The following is a 16,178-nucleotide window of genomic DNA, read 5'->3' on the forward strand; positions in this document are numbered from 1 at the left end:
ATTAATTGTCACAATATTTCTTCTAATATTATGTCCTGTCTCTGTGACTACCAGAGGCATATATTTTGACTATTCTAAAACATTGTGAATAAAAGATATAGATCTTGGGATTACAGCAACGTGTCAGGGATGCATTCCTACTTTGGGGCCCAAGCTGGGACATTTCTGCTGCCCTCAGTAGCAGGTGAACTGTTAGGCAGCTTTCAGAGCTGCCTTACTAGAAAGTCCTTTTTCCTCCTCTGGTTGAAGAAAAATTAATATCTACAGTCCTCAATTCTCCAGTCTTTTCCAAGTACTGTGCCCTACACAATGCTTCCTTGAACGTATGTTTGGAGGGAGGAAAGGGCATGTGTTCTTTAACTTCAAATTGAATGTAAACAGCTTTAAGGGGAACATTTGGAGAACTTCCCATGTGCTCCTCTCACTTTGTGAGATAGAGTGGCTATTATCGAATTGTGGGAAATGCAATGGGGAAAGTTTGCAGCTGGAGTTGGTTTAACAGCAGAATGAAGAAAGGAGGGTGCATTAGGAACAATATGCATAAGGGGCAAGAATGTATGAGCTCTCATGGGCCAAGCTGGACAGATAGAGAGGACCAACCTGGAGTCATGTTCAATCCCGCCTAACAGTATTCCCTGGAGGGGAAATGTGACCCAACTGTGGATTGCCAGAAGTCCAGGTGCTGAGAGTGAGATCAGTGTGGTCCCTGAAGTGCAGCCCTGCCCACAAAAAGGGAGCTGCAGTCAGAGGTCCTCACTGGGTAGGCCTCCAAAAACATCCCTCAAGGGAAAGAGTCAGCAATTGTGCACCTGCCACCTCAGAGGAAATCATTGGATTACAAACTGCACAAGCCACAAAAGGCCTTTTTTCATTAATCCTCTCTCCTTGTGAGCCCAGCTCTGAAAATGTCAGAAATAGCATCTAGAAAGCAGAGAGTAGTAGAAGGAGAAGCCGAGAAGTAGAAATGTCAAGTACGCATCTCTTTGAACACAGATATCCAAGTCCTAACCAGACACATAGTTGGGAAGGTAGAAAGACAGGAAGAAGGGAAAGGGGAACCAGATCAGAGTTTTATGCTGTATGAGAACTTTAAAAATCACGAAAAGGAGGCTGTTCTTCTGACTAAAAGTAACCAAAAGATTTTTTATTTCCTAACTAGGAGTAACTGAAGAAGTTTGGAACCTAGACGAGATTGCATCCGGGAACGGGATTTAGCAGGGAGCAATGGGAAATAATAAAGTATTTCCCCTATTCAGTCCAACTTGTAAATAAAATGATCATACCAATGTAATAGAAACAATGAGAGAACATAAAAGGATTCTTAGAAACTAAAAACATTATAGGAGAATTTTTAAATGGTGTATAAGAGTTAGAAAATAAAGCTGAGGAAATCTCTTGGAAACTAGAACAAAAAGAAAACAATCACATAAAAGACAATAAAAGTCAACAGTTATCAGGAAGACCCAGAAAATGATATCATAACACCTCTGTTTGAAGAAAGAGAAAACCAGAAAAAAAAAAAAAAAAAAAAAGTAGAGAAGGAAATTACCAAAGAAACAATGCAAGAAATCTTCCCAGAATTGAAGACATAAGTTTCCAAATTAAAAGTGCTCACCCTGCACATGCATTAATTCATTCTGTAAATATGTGAATGCACCTTTTAAGTGCTAGGTGCAGTTCTGGAACTACGGCAGACACTGAAACAGGAAAGTCTCTGCTATGGAGCTTGCATTCTACTGGAGGGAGACAAGTAAGAAAGAAAGAAAGAATTATATCATGTGTCAGATGATAGGAATTATTAAGTAAAATAAACCTGCATAAAGGAGTATGTGATGAGGGGGTGTGGGGGAGGGATCACTGTTTGAGATCGTATGGTTAAAGATCTCTCTGATAAGTGACATTTGAGCAGAGGGGGTGAGAGATGCAGATATGCTAGGAATGTAAGCACAGCAAGGGCAAGGTTCTTTGTCCACTTTGTTTACTGATGTATCCCAACTACCTGGAGCTTAGTTGGTACTCAACAAACATTTGTTGAATGAATGAATCTGTTCCATATGCTCTTGCATAAGGAAAAGCATATGCAAAAACCCTGAGACAAAAACAAGAAAGCTAATATGGCTGTAGCAGAGGAAGCTCTGGGGGTAATGGTAGGTGATGACCTTGGAGGCAGTGGCTAGAACTTTCGATTTTATTCCGAGACATGGAAATTCATTGCAGAGTTCTGAACATCATAGTGTCATGATACAATTTACATTGTTATAAAACTTACCCTTGCATCTGTGAAGAAAATAGATGGCAACAAGACAAGGATGGGAGCAGGAAGACCCTCCCAGTCCAGGCAAATATTACCAGTGGCTAAGAGTAAGGTAGTATCAATGAAGAAGGGATCCTATTATTGATAGATCTTAAAGCAGAATAGACATGGCTTGCTGATTAATTAAACGTTATGTGTGAGAGAAAGAGAAAAGTTAAGGATGAAGCCAAAGTTTTTAACCTAAACAACTAGGAGGATGGAGAGGGAAACAGAGGAACCAGTTGCAAGGTGAGAACTTAAGGGTTATTTTGGATTTATTAATTTTAAGATGCCAAAATGACAAGTGGAGATGCCACATGGATTTCTTTGCTAAATAAATAAATTGGCAGAGAAATTACATATTCAAGTTTATCCTCCTCAATATAGTGTATCTATCTCAAGGGCCACATGAGTGACCTGATTTTAAGGCTCATTTCCAATCTTGACAATGCAGAATTCCTTTTCTCACAGCTAGAGTAAAAGCTGTTGATTCTCTCCTTTTACGGTGCCTGCAGGATTTTTTCTTTCACATGTGCACCCTTCCTTTTCCACATTACATCCTCCCTCTTTCCTCTATATTCTTGGGGCATAGGTTCCTCTTATTTTGTGTGTGTTGCAGGGGAGGTAGAGGGAAAACAAGCAAACCCTTCATTTGGCCATTCTGTTCTTTCTTCTTCATTTCCCTAACTAAACTTTGTCACTTTCCCCTCCAATCATGGATAGAGTTTTCACTTTTTTTTTTTTTAAATATTGAGACAGAGTCTCACTCTGTTGCACAGGCTGGAGTGCAGTGGTGCTATCTCAGCTCATGGCAACCTCTGCCTCCTAGGGTCAAGCAATTCTTCCACCTCAGCCTCCCAGGTAGCTGGGATTACAGGCACGTGCCACCACACCCGGCTAATTTTTTTTATTTTTAGTGAAGATAGAGTTTCTCTATGTGGCCAGGCTGGTCTTGAACTCCTGACCTCAAGTGATCTGCCCCCCTCAGCCTCCCAAAGTGCTGGGATTATAGGCATGAGCCACTGCACCCAGCCTGAGCTTTCACTTCTTAACCCTGACTTCCATCTTCAAACCCATCACCAAACCAGTCCTTTAAAGGCCAAGCCTTTGGGCTGTTCTCCAGTCTCCTTCACCCTCGGTGCGGCTCTGCACCCTTCCCTGTGTTGACTTCTCATTGTAGGCCTCCCCTGGGATTCATCCTTGGTCACCTGCTGTCCTATCTGCATGCTTCCTCCCTCAGAAAACTCATCCATCCCCATAACTGCAGTGAGCACCTCTGCACTGATGACTCTCAACCATAATGTTCAGTCTTGACTTCCTGTCAGAGCTTGGACTTCCTGAGAGGTAGTTAAGCAAAGTGGTGGTCTAGAATAAGCACTGGATTCAGATGGCTTGGGTTTAAATCCCAATTTAACTGTATAAACTTGGGGTCATCTTTAACTTCTCATCCTTCATAAAATGGGGATAATAAGAATGTCTGTCTCAAACAGTTTCCTTGAGGATAAAATAAAGGATAAAATAAGTTTACATGTGTAAAACACCTAGTGCCTGGCACATAGTAAATAATAAAGGTTAGTTATCATATTGGACATCACACTTTCACCAACCAACTCAATTTATACAACACCACCCTCCTCATTTGTTTCTCTCCCCCTTTAATCAACTGTCCTCCTGTTTTTCCATGGCGTCTCTATTTCTCAGATCCACATAATAGAACATTTGTAATAATCTCTGACTTGCCTTTTACTTCAATTTCTTTATTCAGTCAGTTGACAGACAGATCTTGCTAATTTTCTTTCCTTTTTTTTTTTTTTTTTTTGAGATGGAGTCTCACCCTGTCACCCAGGCTGCTGCAATGGCACAATTCTCCTGCTTCAGCCTCCCAAGTAGCTGGGATTACAGGTGCACACCACCACACCCGGCTAATTTTTTGTATCTTTAGTAGAGACAGGGTTTCACCACATTGGCCAGGCTGGTTTCGAACTCCTGATTTCATGATCCACCCGCCGCAGCCACTCAAAGCGCTGGGATTACAGGCGTGAGCCACCGTACCCGGCCAGGTCTTGCTAATTTTCTTAGAAATTTTTCCTTTGATATGTCACTTAAACCTTTTGCTTTCCTCTTCTGCCCTCTACTATGCCTCAGTCCAGCCTCAGCTCCTCATGCCAAGGCAGCCAGGGCTACAGCCTCTTCGTAAGTCTCCATGGACTCAGCTCTGCAGCCCCAATAATGGAAATCTTCTTTAGATCCCAAATATTGTTCTTTTCTTCACTCAGAAATGTTCAGTATTCCCAGTTTCCATTCCCATCAAGTGCAGAATCCTTTAGCTAGAGAGCACTTTCTAGAACTTCCACAATATGGCTCCACTCCGTACAACCTTATTTCCTTCCACTTTGCCTGCCCTGTCTCCCTACTGCACCAAGACCACGTCACATTCTTTCTGGTCTCTGCTTCTTGCATTTTGTTCTCGCCTAAATTTCCCTCCTCGCTCTTCTCTACCAATCTCAATCTACTTGTTCTTCAGTCCGGCTCAATCTCAGCTTCCTCCCTGAGGTGCACAAACCCACTTGACCTCATTCTTACTATTACTACAGCACCTGAAACCAACATTTGACCCTGATGACACATTGTGGCATATTATTCCATGTGGTTTCAAAATGTAAGTCATTTTTTGTGTGTATTAGATTATAAAATCCATTTTCTAAAGTTCAGTGTCCCTGCCCCACCCTTCCCTACTCCACACCTGGAAAAGCCATGAATCCATAGAAAAGACTCATAAATTGATAAAATATAAAAATACTACTATAATACACACTATACTATATGCCAAGGAGCTTTACATATATTAATTTGTTTAATCCTTGCAATAATTCTATATTAGAAATAGTAGAAATATTATTATCCTCATTTTACAACTGAGAAAACTGAGGCACAGAGAGGCTAAGTAACTTGCCCATGATTGATCATGATTGATCACTGACTCAGAGTAATCTTCACATGTGGAAATACATGAAGAATGCAAAAATACAATCTAAGAAGATTATACTGTAAAAAATACACTGAAGACCCAAGGAAGTGAAATCCAAAACCTCACCCTCACTTCAGTAATACAAAATTTCTGTACTTCTGAGTTGTGAAGGGAACGAATAAGTAGGAGTCACTGTTTTTTTTTTTAATCTTTTTGAGATAGTCTCACTCTGCTGCCCAGGCTGGAGTGCAGTGGCGTGATCTCAGTTCACTGCAACCTCCACCTCCCAGGTCCATGATTCTCATGCCTCAGATGCCCAAGCAGCTGGGATTATAGGTGCCCACCACCATGCCTAGCTAATTTTGTGTGTTTAGTAGAGATGGGTTTTCGCTATGTTGGCCAGGCTGGTCTTGAACTCCTGGCCTCAAGCCATCTGCCCACCTCAGCCTCCCAAAGTGCTGGGATTACAGGGGTAAGCCACCATGCCCAGCCAGGAGTTACATTTTTTATGATGCAGTTTGTCAGTTTTTATTTACCTGATTCTAAATGAATCACAGAAGAAATCTAAAAAATACTGTTTCCCCTGTCCCCCATTTTTAGGTGGGGTCAATAGGATTGCTTTGAGAGCTCACTCAGGCCCAACCATCAGTCCGTTATGAAATAAGTATCCCCGTAAACTGGCAACTACCCAACTGCCCTATCCCGAAAGGGGTCAAGTGTTATGTGGTGTGCTCTGAAAGCCACACTTTCTTTGCCTTGTTACAAAGGAACAGTTCTGGCTGTTCACAAACAATGTAGTGCTATATTAGCTTGCGTCTGTTTGAAGATCAGTCAAATATCCCCCCAAACAGCAGCTAGTCTTTACCTACCTGAGCTTCAGGTGCTGTCCCTCCTCAGAAGGGAGTGCGAAGGGGCTGGGTGATCCCTTGATGTCTGGCTGAGCAGCCAACACCCTAACACTAAAGGCGACAGCCCCAAACGCTGGGTTCTTGCCCCAACACTCGTCACCTCCCATGTGTGAAGGAAAGACTACAGCCCATCTCCAGACTGAGGTGGCAAGTCGCAGAGTTGGACTAATCAGTCATTTTCCTGTGACCTAATTAGGAAATTGTACCTCTTGGCTTTTGGTTTGAGAAGAGAAAACCAGTGGCCTGTTACCTCAGAAAACTCTGCCCGGCGAGAGGCCAGCTCTTCTGCTCTGATTGCCACATGGAGATTTTGCAAATCTGACTAAAAAGTTATTAAAATGGTTATGTTTGCCTACAATAGTAGGCACTTTTAAAATGAAAAGGAATTAAGAAACCTTGTTATATAACGAATGTTTTATGCCACCTCATTGGTATTCAAACATATATTTTTCCTAAGCTCAGATGATTTCCATATGGGTGAAAGACTTCAGATTTAACTGTATCAAAGATAATTAACAGGACTCTGAAATGGTAGTTACCTACATGTCATTCTACCTCCAGCAAAATATTTGTGGGAGAGGATGTTTCAGCTGTCACACACATTCTTGACTGACATTTAAATGGATTATTAGCTGTCTTGCCCTAGCATCTATTATGCTTTAGTGGCTTCTATCCTCCAACCCCGCTGAAAGTGACTCAAGGCACTACAGATTCCAAAGGCAGCCTGCCAGATTAAGCAGAGAAACTGCAGGAAGCATCCCTACATTGTGAGAGAAAAGTCAGTGCAGTTCCCCTGAGATAGGTGTGCGTTAATGTAACCATGGTTTTTAATCTCCTCAAATACTCTCTCTGTACCTATGCATACCATGTACAGTAGGCTCAAAAGAAACATGATAATGGCTAACAGCTGGATTCTTTCTAGCAGTTTCTTATCAAGTGCCTCATAGTTTGCAGCTTCCCAGAACAAAGAGTGTCTCTGAGGCTTAAGCCTAGAAGCTTAATTTATAAACTGAGTGTAATGAACCTTGTCAGAATTGTATTACCACTTGGCTTGTACCATAATATATGTGTGGAGTGGCTATTGTATACAAGGATGACTTATTTTAACACACTGGAATTTTCCATTTGTTAACTGTCTCTCGGCCCTGGAATTGTCATTTTGCTTTTGTTTTTATTTCAATAGCTGCCATTTAGCCAGCTGCCATGAAGATAGCCATCGCCATCGATTCATTTGGGGTTACAATTCATGTATTAAGGTTAAATCCATATCTTTTATCCACCTTGGTTGAAGAACATGAAAGACCCTATACAACTGATCTAACACCTGTGTGTTCTCTCTCCTAAAAGTTAATACCCAATTCAGCTTGGTGCAGGTTTTAAAATTTAAATAAAAAAAGAAAGTTAACATCCAAGTTAAGCCTTGGTCCATGTCTAATCATTACAATCCTTCTGGAATCCACAAATGCCAAAGCATTTGCCCCCAAAAAACAGCCTGGAACCAACGTGTAATGAAGCCTTTCACCAGTCCCAGTTGACAGGGCTGGGAATCATCTTCCTTTCTTACCCAGTTGGCACAGATACATAGCAACTGAACAGCATTTTGTCTCCGGAAGAGTATAATTTCCTTAAATTACCGTTAGGTACTAGTGTTGTGTTCACGAGCAGCTTGTACACGGCCAGACATATCTCAGGGAGACCAAACAAATCAGAAGCAACCCGCATGTGGAGAAACCATGTTGCAGAGTTTGAAACCTCTTAAGATGGAGTAAGCAAAATCATCCTCCCATCTCAGCTGCCTGAGAAACTTGAGCCCCTGGCACCTGAACATCACCACAGCTCCAAGCAATGACACCATCTTTTGTTCTCTGGTTTATTTTTCTGCCTAACTCCTTCTGTCACCTGCCTCTTCCCTAGGGACTGAGATAATAGAAGATTGGTACTTCTTTCAGCAAGTCCATCTGGTTCATTGAAATTTATCTCACAAAGAGTAGCAAGTCGAAAGATGGGAAGAGTGGCACAAAGTAGTCTAGTTTCTGTAAGTCCCCCCCCCACCCCCCACCAACTTTGTGGGGGGAAAAAAAAGCAACAGCTTCCCTTTCACTGCAGCAGCAACCTGTAAGGTAACGGATCGTTTCAGGGCATTCAGATCTGGCCTACATTGGCGCTGATATTTATCGGACTTATTCTGGTATTTTCTTCAGGTTAAACTTGTACTACTTCAGTGTCGCACTGAGAGTGTTCACAACCTGGAGGGAGTGAACAAGGCATATACAAAAGGTAATAATGCATTCGCAATATAAACAAAGAGCAAGGAAATCTTTATATTTCCCTGTAGATTCCTGCTATTTTAAGAAGCAGTGGTGGTTGTGCCACTTATTCATTTTTTTAACTACGAGTCGGATTTGCAGCATTCTCCTCCCTAGTCTGTGGCCAGAATAGCGTTTTCCGAACTATGGGCCTTAGTGCTAAAGAACGCACAATCTGCCTGGGTTTGAATCCTCGCTCTACTACACTAGCTGTGTGAGTTTAGGCAAGTTACTTAATCTCCATGTGCTTCAGTTTCCTCATCTGCAACATGGGGAAAATAATAGTGCCTATTTCTTTTTGTTTGGTTGTTTTTTGTTTTTGTTTTTGTCTTTTTGAGATGGAGTTTCGCTCCGTCTTGTTGCCCAGGCTGGAGTGCAATGGCACGATATCGGCTCACCACAACCCCTGCCTCCCGGGTTCAAGCAATTCTCCTGCCTCAGTCTCCTGAGTAGCTGAGATCACAGGCATGTGCCACCATGCCTGGATAATTTTTTTTTTTTTTTTTTGTATTTTTAGTAGAGATGGGGTTTCTCCATGTTGGTCAGGCTGGTTTCGAACTCCCGACCTCAGGTGATCCACCTGCCTCAGCCTCCCAAAGTGCTGGGATTACAGGCGTGAGCCACTGCGCCCAGCCAATCGTGCCTATTTCGAGATGGTAGTGAGAATTAATTTAGTTAATACAGGTGAAAAAAAATGTAAATAGTGACTGGCTAACTGTAAGTATTAAATATTATCATATTTCTATTCTACAGAACAGTAGTTCCAAGAGATATTTCTAGGGAAACAAGAGCCTGTGGTCAAGTAAGATTGAAAATGCTTCACACTAACATATGTCATCAAATCTACAAAGTTATTGATTACATACTGCTAGGAAAGAAAAAGCAATGCCAGTTAAACTAGGACATAATGCTTTCCCCAGGAATTTGGCGATTTTCCTGGTTTCAGTTGCATTGTGGCCTTGGTGAGTGGTAGCCACTCCTTGTGCACTGACCGCGGTAACAAAATACAGCCCCAGCTACTGGGTATGTTCCTTTCTTAAGTTCTATCAAGCACTTGGTTATTGCTTTGCAAGAATATAAGGAACTGTAGTGCTGTGGGCTGAATGCTTGTGTCCTCCTAAAATTCGTACATTGAAATCCTAACCCTTAAGGTGAAGGTAATAGGAGGTGGGGCCTTTGGGAGGTGATTAGGTCCTGAGGACAGGGCCCTTATGAATGGGATTAGTGCCCTTAAAAACATGCCTGAGACAGTAATATTCAGCCCCTATTCAGCCCCTATTCAACCTGAAGAAGTTACAGAAGATGACTCTTCATCCCTCTGTGACTGTTAGGGTTAAGGGTCCCCTTGTAAAAAGGGAGGGAAAATACGTCAGAGGCATTTGAACCAGAGCAACTCCATCTTGAACAGGAGCTGGCTAAAACAAGGATGAGACCTACTGGGCACCATTCCCAGGAGGTTAGACATTCTTAGTCACAGGATGAGACAGGAGGTTGGCACAAGATACAGGTCACAAAGACCCTGCTGATAAAACAGGATGAGGAAAAGAAGCTGGCCAAAACCCACTGAAACCAAGATAGGGATGGAAGTGACCTCTAGTCATCCTCACTGCTCATTATATGCTAATTATAATGCATTAGCAAGCCGAGAGACATTCCTCCAGTGCCATGAGAGTTTACAAATGCCATGGCAATGTCAGGAAGTTACCCTGTATGGCCTAAAAAGGGGAGGAACAGAAAACCTCAGTTCAAGGAATTGCCCACCCTCTTCCTAGAAAACTCATGATAACCCACCCTTTGTTTAGCATATAATCAAGAAATAACTACAAGCAGCCCATGTGGCTACTCTGCCTTTAGAGTAGCCATTCTTTTGCTTCTTTACTTTCCTAATAAACTTGCTGTCACTTTAATAACAACAACAAAAAGGCCTGAGAGAATCTCATTGCCGCTTCCACTATGAGAGGACATGGTGAGAAAGCACCATTCATGAACCAGAAAGTGTGTGCCCTTACCAGACTCTGAATCTGCCAGTGCCTTCACCCTGGATGTTCTAGCCTCCAGAACTTTGAGAAATAAATTTCTGTTGCTTGTAAGCTACTTGGTCTGTGGCATTTTGTTATGGCAGCTCAAGTAGACTAAGACATGTAGTTAACCTGCAATGATGAGCTTCTGCTGCTTTAACATCTTGTATACACCCGACTGCTCTGTTTCCGTATCTTTTGACATATACAGTAACTTTTCATTTCAATACCAATTCATGGTGTGATCTTTATGAACATACTTTCAAAAGCAAGGAAACATCATTCTATGCTGTGCTAGGAATATACCTAACTCAGTTGATGTGACAACGGAAATAGCTATGGCCAACATCGCATGTACCCAGGCAACGACCACCACAGCACAACTGCTGCCTCACCAACAACTGCTATAAGATACCACTGATTGTCAGAAGCATCCTACTTCAGAGATAATAAAATACAGAGGGAAGCGCTACTTAGAATTGATGAAGTATTTATTCCCCCTTTAAGAGATCACCAATGCATATTAACATATTAAAGGTGCAAGGAAGCTCTGCAGTAACGAAACCCTCTTCCCTGCTTTAAGCCAATATTGGACCAGACAGCCCTCTTTACAAGTTATACCTATCAACATGTTGGCAAATTTATGTCAACATATTCTCCTGAAACAGAATCTAATGAATCTGAGCATAATCAAGTAATCACAAGGAATTTTTTTAACCGTGTTATAGTCAAGCAGCTGTATAGTCAACCAGGAAGACTGGCCCAATTGTGGAATCAAAGACAAAACAGTAGCCCCCACAGAAATCCTAGAGACTAATGATGATAAGTCAATATCTCCATAGTCTTAAAGAAGACACTTGCCGACCGGGCACGGTGGCTCATGACTGTAATCCCAGCACTTTGGGAGGCTGAGGCAGGTGGATCACCTGAGGTCAAGAGTTTGAGACCAGCCTGGCCAGTATGGTGAAACCCCATCTCTACTAAAAATACAAAAATTAGCTGGGCATGGTGGTGCACACCTGTAGTCCCAGCTGCTTGGGAGGCTGAGGCAGAAGAACCGCTTGAATCCAGGAGGTGAAAGTTGCAGTGAGCCAAGATCATGCCACTGCACTCTAGCCTGGGTGACAGAGCAAGACTTCATCTCAAAAAAAAAAAAAAAATTACAAAAATTAGCCAGGTGTGGTGGTGTGCACCTGCAGAGTAGTCCTAGCTACTTAGGAGGCTGAGACAGGAGAATTGCTTGAACCTGGGAGGTGGAAGTTGCAGTGAGCTGAGATCACACCACTGCACTCCAGTCTGGGAAATAGAGCGAGACTTCGTCTCAAAAAAAAAAAAAAAAAAAAGGCACTTGCCTTGTCTCCAGGTCCAGAGTTGTTATCATGATAAGACTAACTGCTTAGAACTGGTCAAATTCCAGTTTAATAAATACTATTGAGCCCTTCATATACATTAAGTCCTGAGCTCAGCACCAGAGCTACGAAATGCTTATAGGACCTTTGTTTCATCATCTGCAAAAATGCAATAGTAATAATAACACAATAATAATAGTATTACTATTATTATGTATGCAGTGAAGTACTGTATGTACAGCACTTTATATAGTGCCTGGCTTGGAGGGTTGCAAGTGTCATTCCAGTGAGGAAGGTGGAAGGGAAATGTAGGAAATGCCGAAGGACCACAAGCCACTGGGAGCCATGGGGGCCACTGTCATTCCCCTGTCCCTTAGACTATAAGGGTGATTGCTATAGAGGCCACCGAGCAAATGGCTTACTGTCCTCTGGTTTAGTTTTAACTTTAGATTCAACTCATTCAAGTTCCTTTGGGCCCGAAAAATCACAAGAATGAAGCGAGGCTTTAGCCGGCCTGGCATCAGTCATCTGCCTCCTGCATAGGCTGGGGTTCAGCAGAGCACAGCAATGACTTATTTCACCTTCAGGTTTGTATTTGGTGTGAGAACCCACAGTGAGAGGGAGATCATTTGGCAAGGGCAGGGAGGGGCATATAAGCATCGGGAGGTGAGCCAGAGTCAGAAGTCAGCTCAGGGGCCTTCACATCCAGCCCAGATCAGGAGCTAAGTAAAGGTGGCACCTTGAATACTGGGCCCTCTGAACTGGCGGCCATCCAGGACTTCGTGAGATATCCAGCCCCACTTTAACTGGGCCCTGAACTGGAGTTAGAGCCACGCTAGGTACACAGATTCTAAAGACAGGGATACTTGTCCCCAGGGTACCCACTTCACAGCCACGCTCCTAGTTCTTTCTCCCTATCCAAGAGGCTTAGCCAGTCACTCCCACAGTACTGCGGTGCTTCTCACACTCACAGCCACTTGGCGGGAATATGTCAGGAGCTTAAACACTTAGACTCCTGCTAGGAAAGAGAAACTAATGTCAGAGAAAATGTTTAAAAGGAGAGTATTTGAAGGATGGGGAAACCATTAAATCAGAGCATGCTATTTTTCCCATTTTTCATTTTAAGTGACTCAAAAGTAGAGGAGGAAAAGGAAGAGACAATTCAACACTGCAGAAATGACCACTGACAGCTGTAAGCAAATGCCTGAATGTTCCCTTCTAGGCAAGATAGTACTGCTTTCTTTTACACAGCATCAGATCTCATTATGTTCTTTTGATAACTGAACACTACTTGGTAACATGGAGAATATATTAAAAATATTCATTAGAGAATTAATATGCTTCATTTCTTCAGATTAAGTGTTGTAATAAAGATGTATTGTCTTTATGTGCCAAATATCTCTCAAAAGAATGAAGACCCTCAGAGTTTTAAAAATCTGATCGAATTCATTTACAAACTGCTAACTACTAGAAACAACCTGGTATAATATCCACCTGATGCCCCATAGATGGGTAACTAGTGTTACTGATTTGATTTCACTCATGCTCAGGGATTAGAGCAATCTACTTATGGTGCCTTCTTGCTTGCTTGCTTTTCTTTTTCTCTTTCTTTTTCTCTCTCTCTCTTTCTTCCTTCCTTCCTTCCTTTCTTTCTTTCTTTTCTTTCTCTCTCAATGTCTTTCTTTCTTTCCTTCTTTGACAGTCTTCCTCTGTCACCCAGGCTGGAGCACAGTGACAATCATAGCTCACTGTATCCTCAAAATCCTGTGCTCAAGTGACCTTCCCGCTTGAGCCTCTCAAGTAGCTAGGACTACAGGCATGTACTACCCTGCCCAGCTGATTTTTTTTTTTTTTTTTTTGGTGAGACAGGGTGTTGCTATGTTGCCCAGGCTGGTCTTGAGCTCCCGGGCTCAAGTGGTCCTCCTGCCGAGGCCTCCCAAAGTATTGGGATTATAGGTGGGAGCCACTGTGCCAAGCCAACTTCTTAATAATTGAAGCAAAACACTACACAGACGTTGAAACTTCAGTAATAAAGTTGATAACATTGAGTTGCCTTGGCTTCTCCATGTAGACATCAATAGGGATAAAGAACAACTTGTTGAATCAACAAAGATTATTCCCACACACAGGAGGAAAGGAAGAGCAAGGTAGAAGAGAACAAATGAATGGAAAGCTATGTGTCCAGAATCACAGGAATGAGTACAGGATAATAAAAGAGAAGAAAGATGTAGGTGAAGGGACGGGGACATATTCAAGGAAAAGCTTAGTAGTAAAGGCATATACTTAGCAGTAAAAGCATTTACAAACCAGTGAGGGAACTTAAAGATGATCAGAAATGGGGGCTAAGCATTTTTGTGGCGGCATCAGGAACTGCCTGGAGGATGGAGAAAGGCCCCAGAGAAAAAGGTGACATATATCATGGGTTTCCATGGTGATGATGACAGTGTCACTATCAGAGCATTATGACTTCAGAATAGAAACAAGGATATAATAATAGCATACAATAACATCTCCCTTTTAAATCCCTCCCAAAGCTCTTAGTATTTATTCATTAATTTTCACAACACCTATGAATTAGGTAGGGAGTATTACCTATTTTAGACATCAAAAAATCAGAAGCAATTGAAATGGCCACAAGGTCTGAAAAAGTATATTTTCTGCTAATCTCTCACCCTGCACTATAAACTTGTGGGATAATTGATATAAAGACTATTTCACTGGCGCTTAGGCTAAGTAATATGATGAGTTTTTGGAGGTAACCATTTTTGGGAAATGTACATTGGACCGACCACTGGAGAAAAAACTTTCTAACAAGTGTTCTTAGATTTCTTCTTTACTTATAAAATATGAGAAAGCAGAAATTTCAACCTTTTCAACAGCTGAGCATTGTTATCCAAATGTTTTGCATCAAAGACTGCCTGTCTGTCTTCCTCATGGCTTGCTTTCATTGCAACTGGCATTCTTTCAGGCTTTTTAAATTTTTGGGGGGGCTTTGTTTCACTTTACTCTTCTTCCCCCTCCCTTCCCCCTACTTCATTCATCTGCTCCATAACCCCCCTTCAAACACACCCTGAAAACCAGGGGTGGGACCGATGACTATATCACTATAAAATTCTTATTACTACTCATTCTTAGAATGATTAGGACACTCATTTAACCTGGAGAGGAAATTCATATTACAGTTGAAGAAGTTTTAGAATCAGACAAGGTGGGTTCTAATCCTGCCTCTGCCACCTGCCAGCAAAGTGGCCTTAGACCAACTACTTCTCTGATCTTAATTTTCTCCATCTATAAAGTAAAAATATATTTGTATATATTTCCCAGTGTTGTGAGCATAAAATTGGATAATGTATATAGAGCATTTAGCAAGAGTTATTCCTGAGGCTATGAAAACGCAGTTCCTATCTAGGTAGCTCTCCTTCCTCTTTCTCATACCCTATTTTGCAATCCCCACCTTGACTCTAAAGCCTTTTAATACTAATCTCCTTTCAGGGGTCTCTCTCTGTTCCCATCTTGAAGACAAAGAGCAACAATGCTCAGAAAAGCTATGTTCATATTCAGTATCTATTGGGACCTCGGGAAGTGGCTGAGGGACTGTAAATCCAGAAATCAAAATTTTATTGTGTTTCCTCCTTTCAAATGGGTAAACTGCTTCTCGGATCCTCAAGTTTCCTCTGTAAAATGACATCAAAATGCCTACCTCATAGAAATTTTTTTTTTTTTTTTTTTTTTTTTTGAGACAAGTTTCACTCGTTGCCCAGGCTGGAGTGCAATGGCGCAGTCTCAGCTCACCACAACCTCTGCCTCCCAGGTTCAAGCGATTCTCCTGCCTCAGCCTCTCGAGTAGCTGGGATTACAGGCATGTGCCAACACACCCAGTTAATTTTGTATTTTTAGTAGAGACGGGGGTTTTTCCATGTTGGTTAGGCTGGTCTTGAACTCCCAACCTCAGGTGATCTGCCCGCCTCAGCCTCCCAAAGTGCTGGGATTACAGGTGTGAGCCACTGCTCCCGGCCTTTATAGAGATCTTATGAAAGTTAAAAGTACTTATGAATATAAAAATGGCTTATACAGTAGCATAACACACAATCGATGTTCAATAAAGTGTGAACTGAACGTGACCGTGAATTAAAAATATTTCCTATCATTCTCTCTTTCCTAGAATTTAATAGTAATTAAGTAAATTCTGGTATATCCTGTGATGCAGTTACTAAAATCCTAGAGTACAACATTATTAACATGGGGAAAATGCTCATGATCTATTTCTAAGTGAATAGTATTTTATTTTATTTTTTTTAATTTATTTATTATTATTATACTTTAAGTTGTAGGGTAC

At 41.8% G+C, this 16,178-nt stretch overlaps 1 protein-coding gene across 1 annotated transcript in view; it reads right to left on the bottom strand.

Annotated features, from left to right (window-relative positions):
• MDM1 (Mdm1 nuclear protein) overlaps nt 1-14,805 on the bottom strand; it is a 62,730-nt gene extending 47,925 nt beyond the window's left edge. The window contains exon 1 of the mRNA XM_050748592.1: nt 14,150-14,805. The gene's annotated coding sequence lies outside the window, so the exon portion shown is untranslated. The remainder of the gene's footprint in view (nt 1-14,149) is intronic.
• Nucleotides 14,806-16,178: the final 1,373 nt, after the last annotated feature.

Source organism: Macaca thibetana, chromosome 11 (assembly GCF_024542745.1).
Source record: "Macaca thibetana thibetana isolate TM-01 chromosome 11, ASM2454274v1, whole genome shotgun sequence".
NCBI lineage: Eukaryota > Metazoa > Chordata > Mammalia > Primates > Cercopithecidae > Macaca > Macaca thibetana.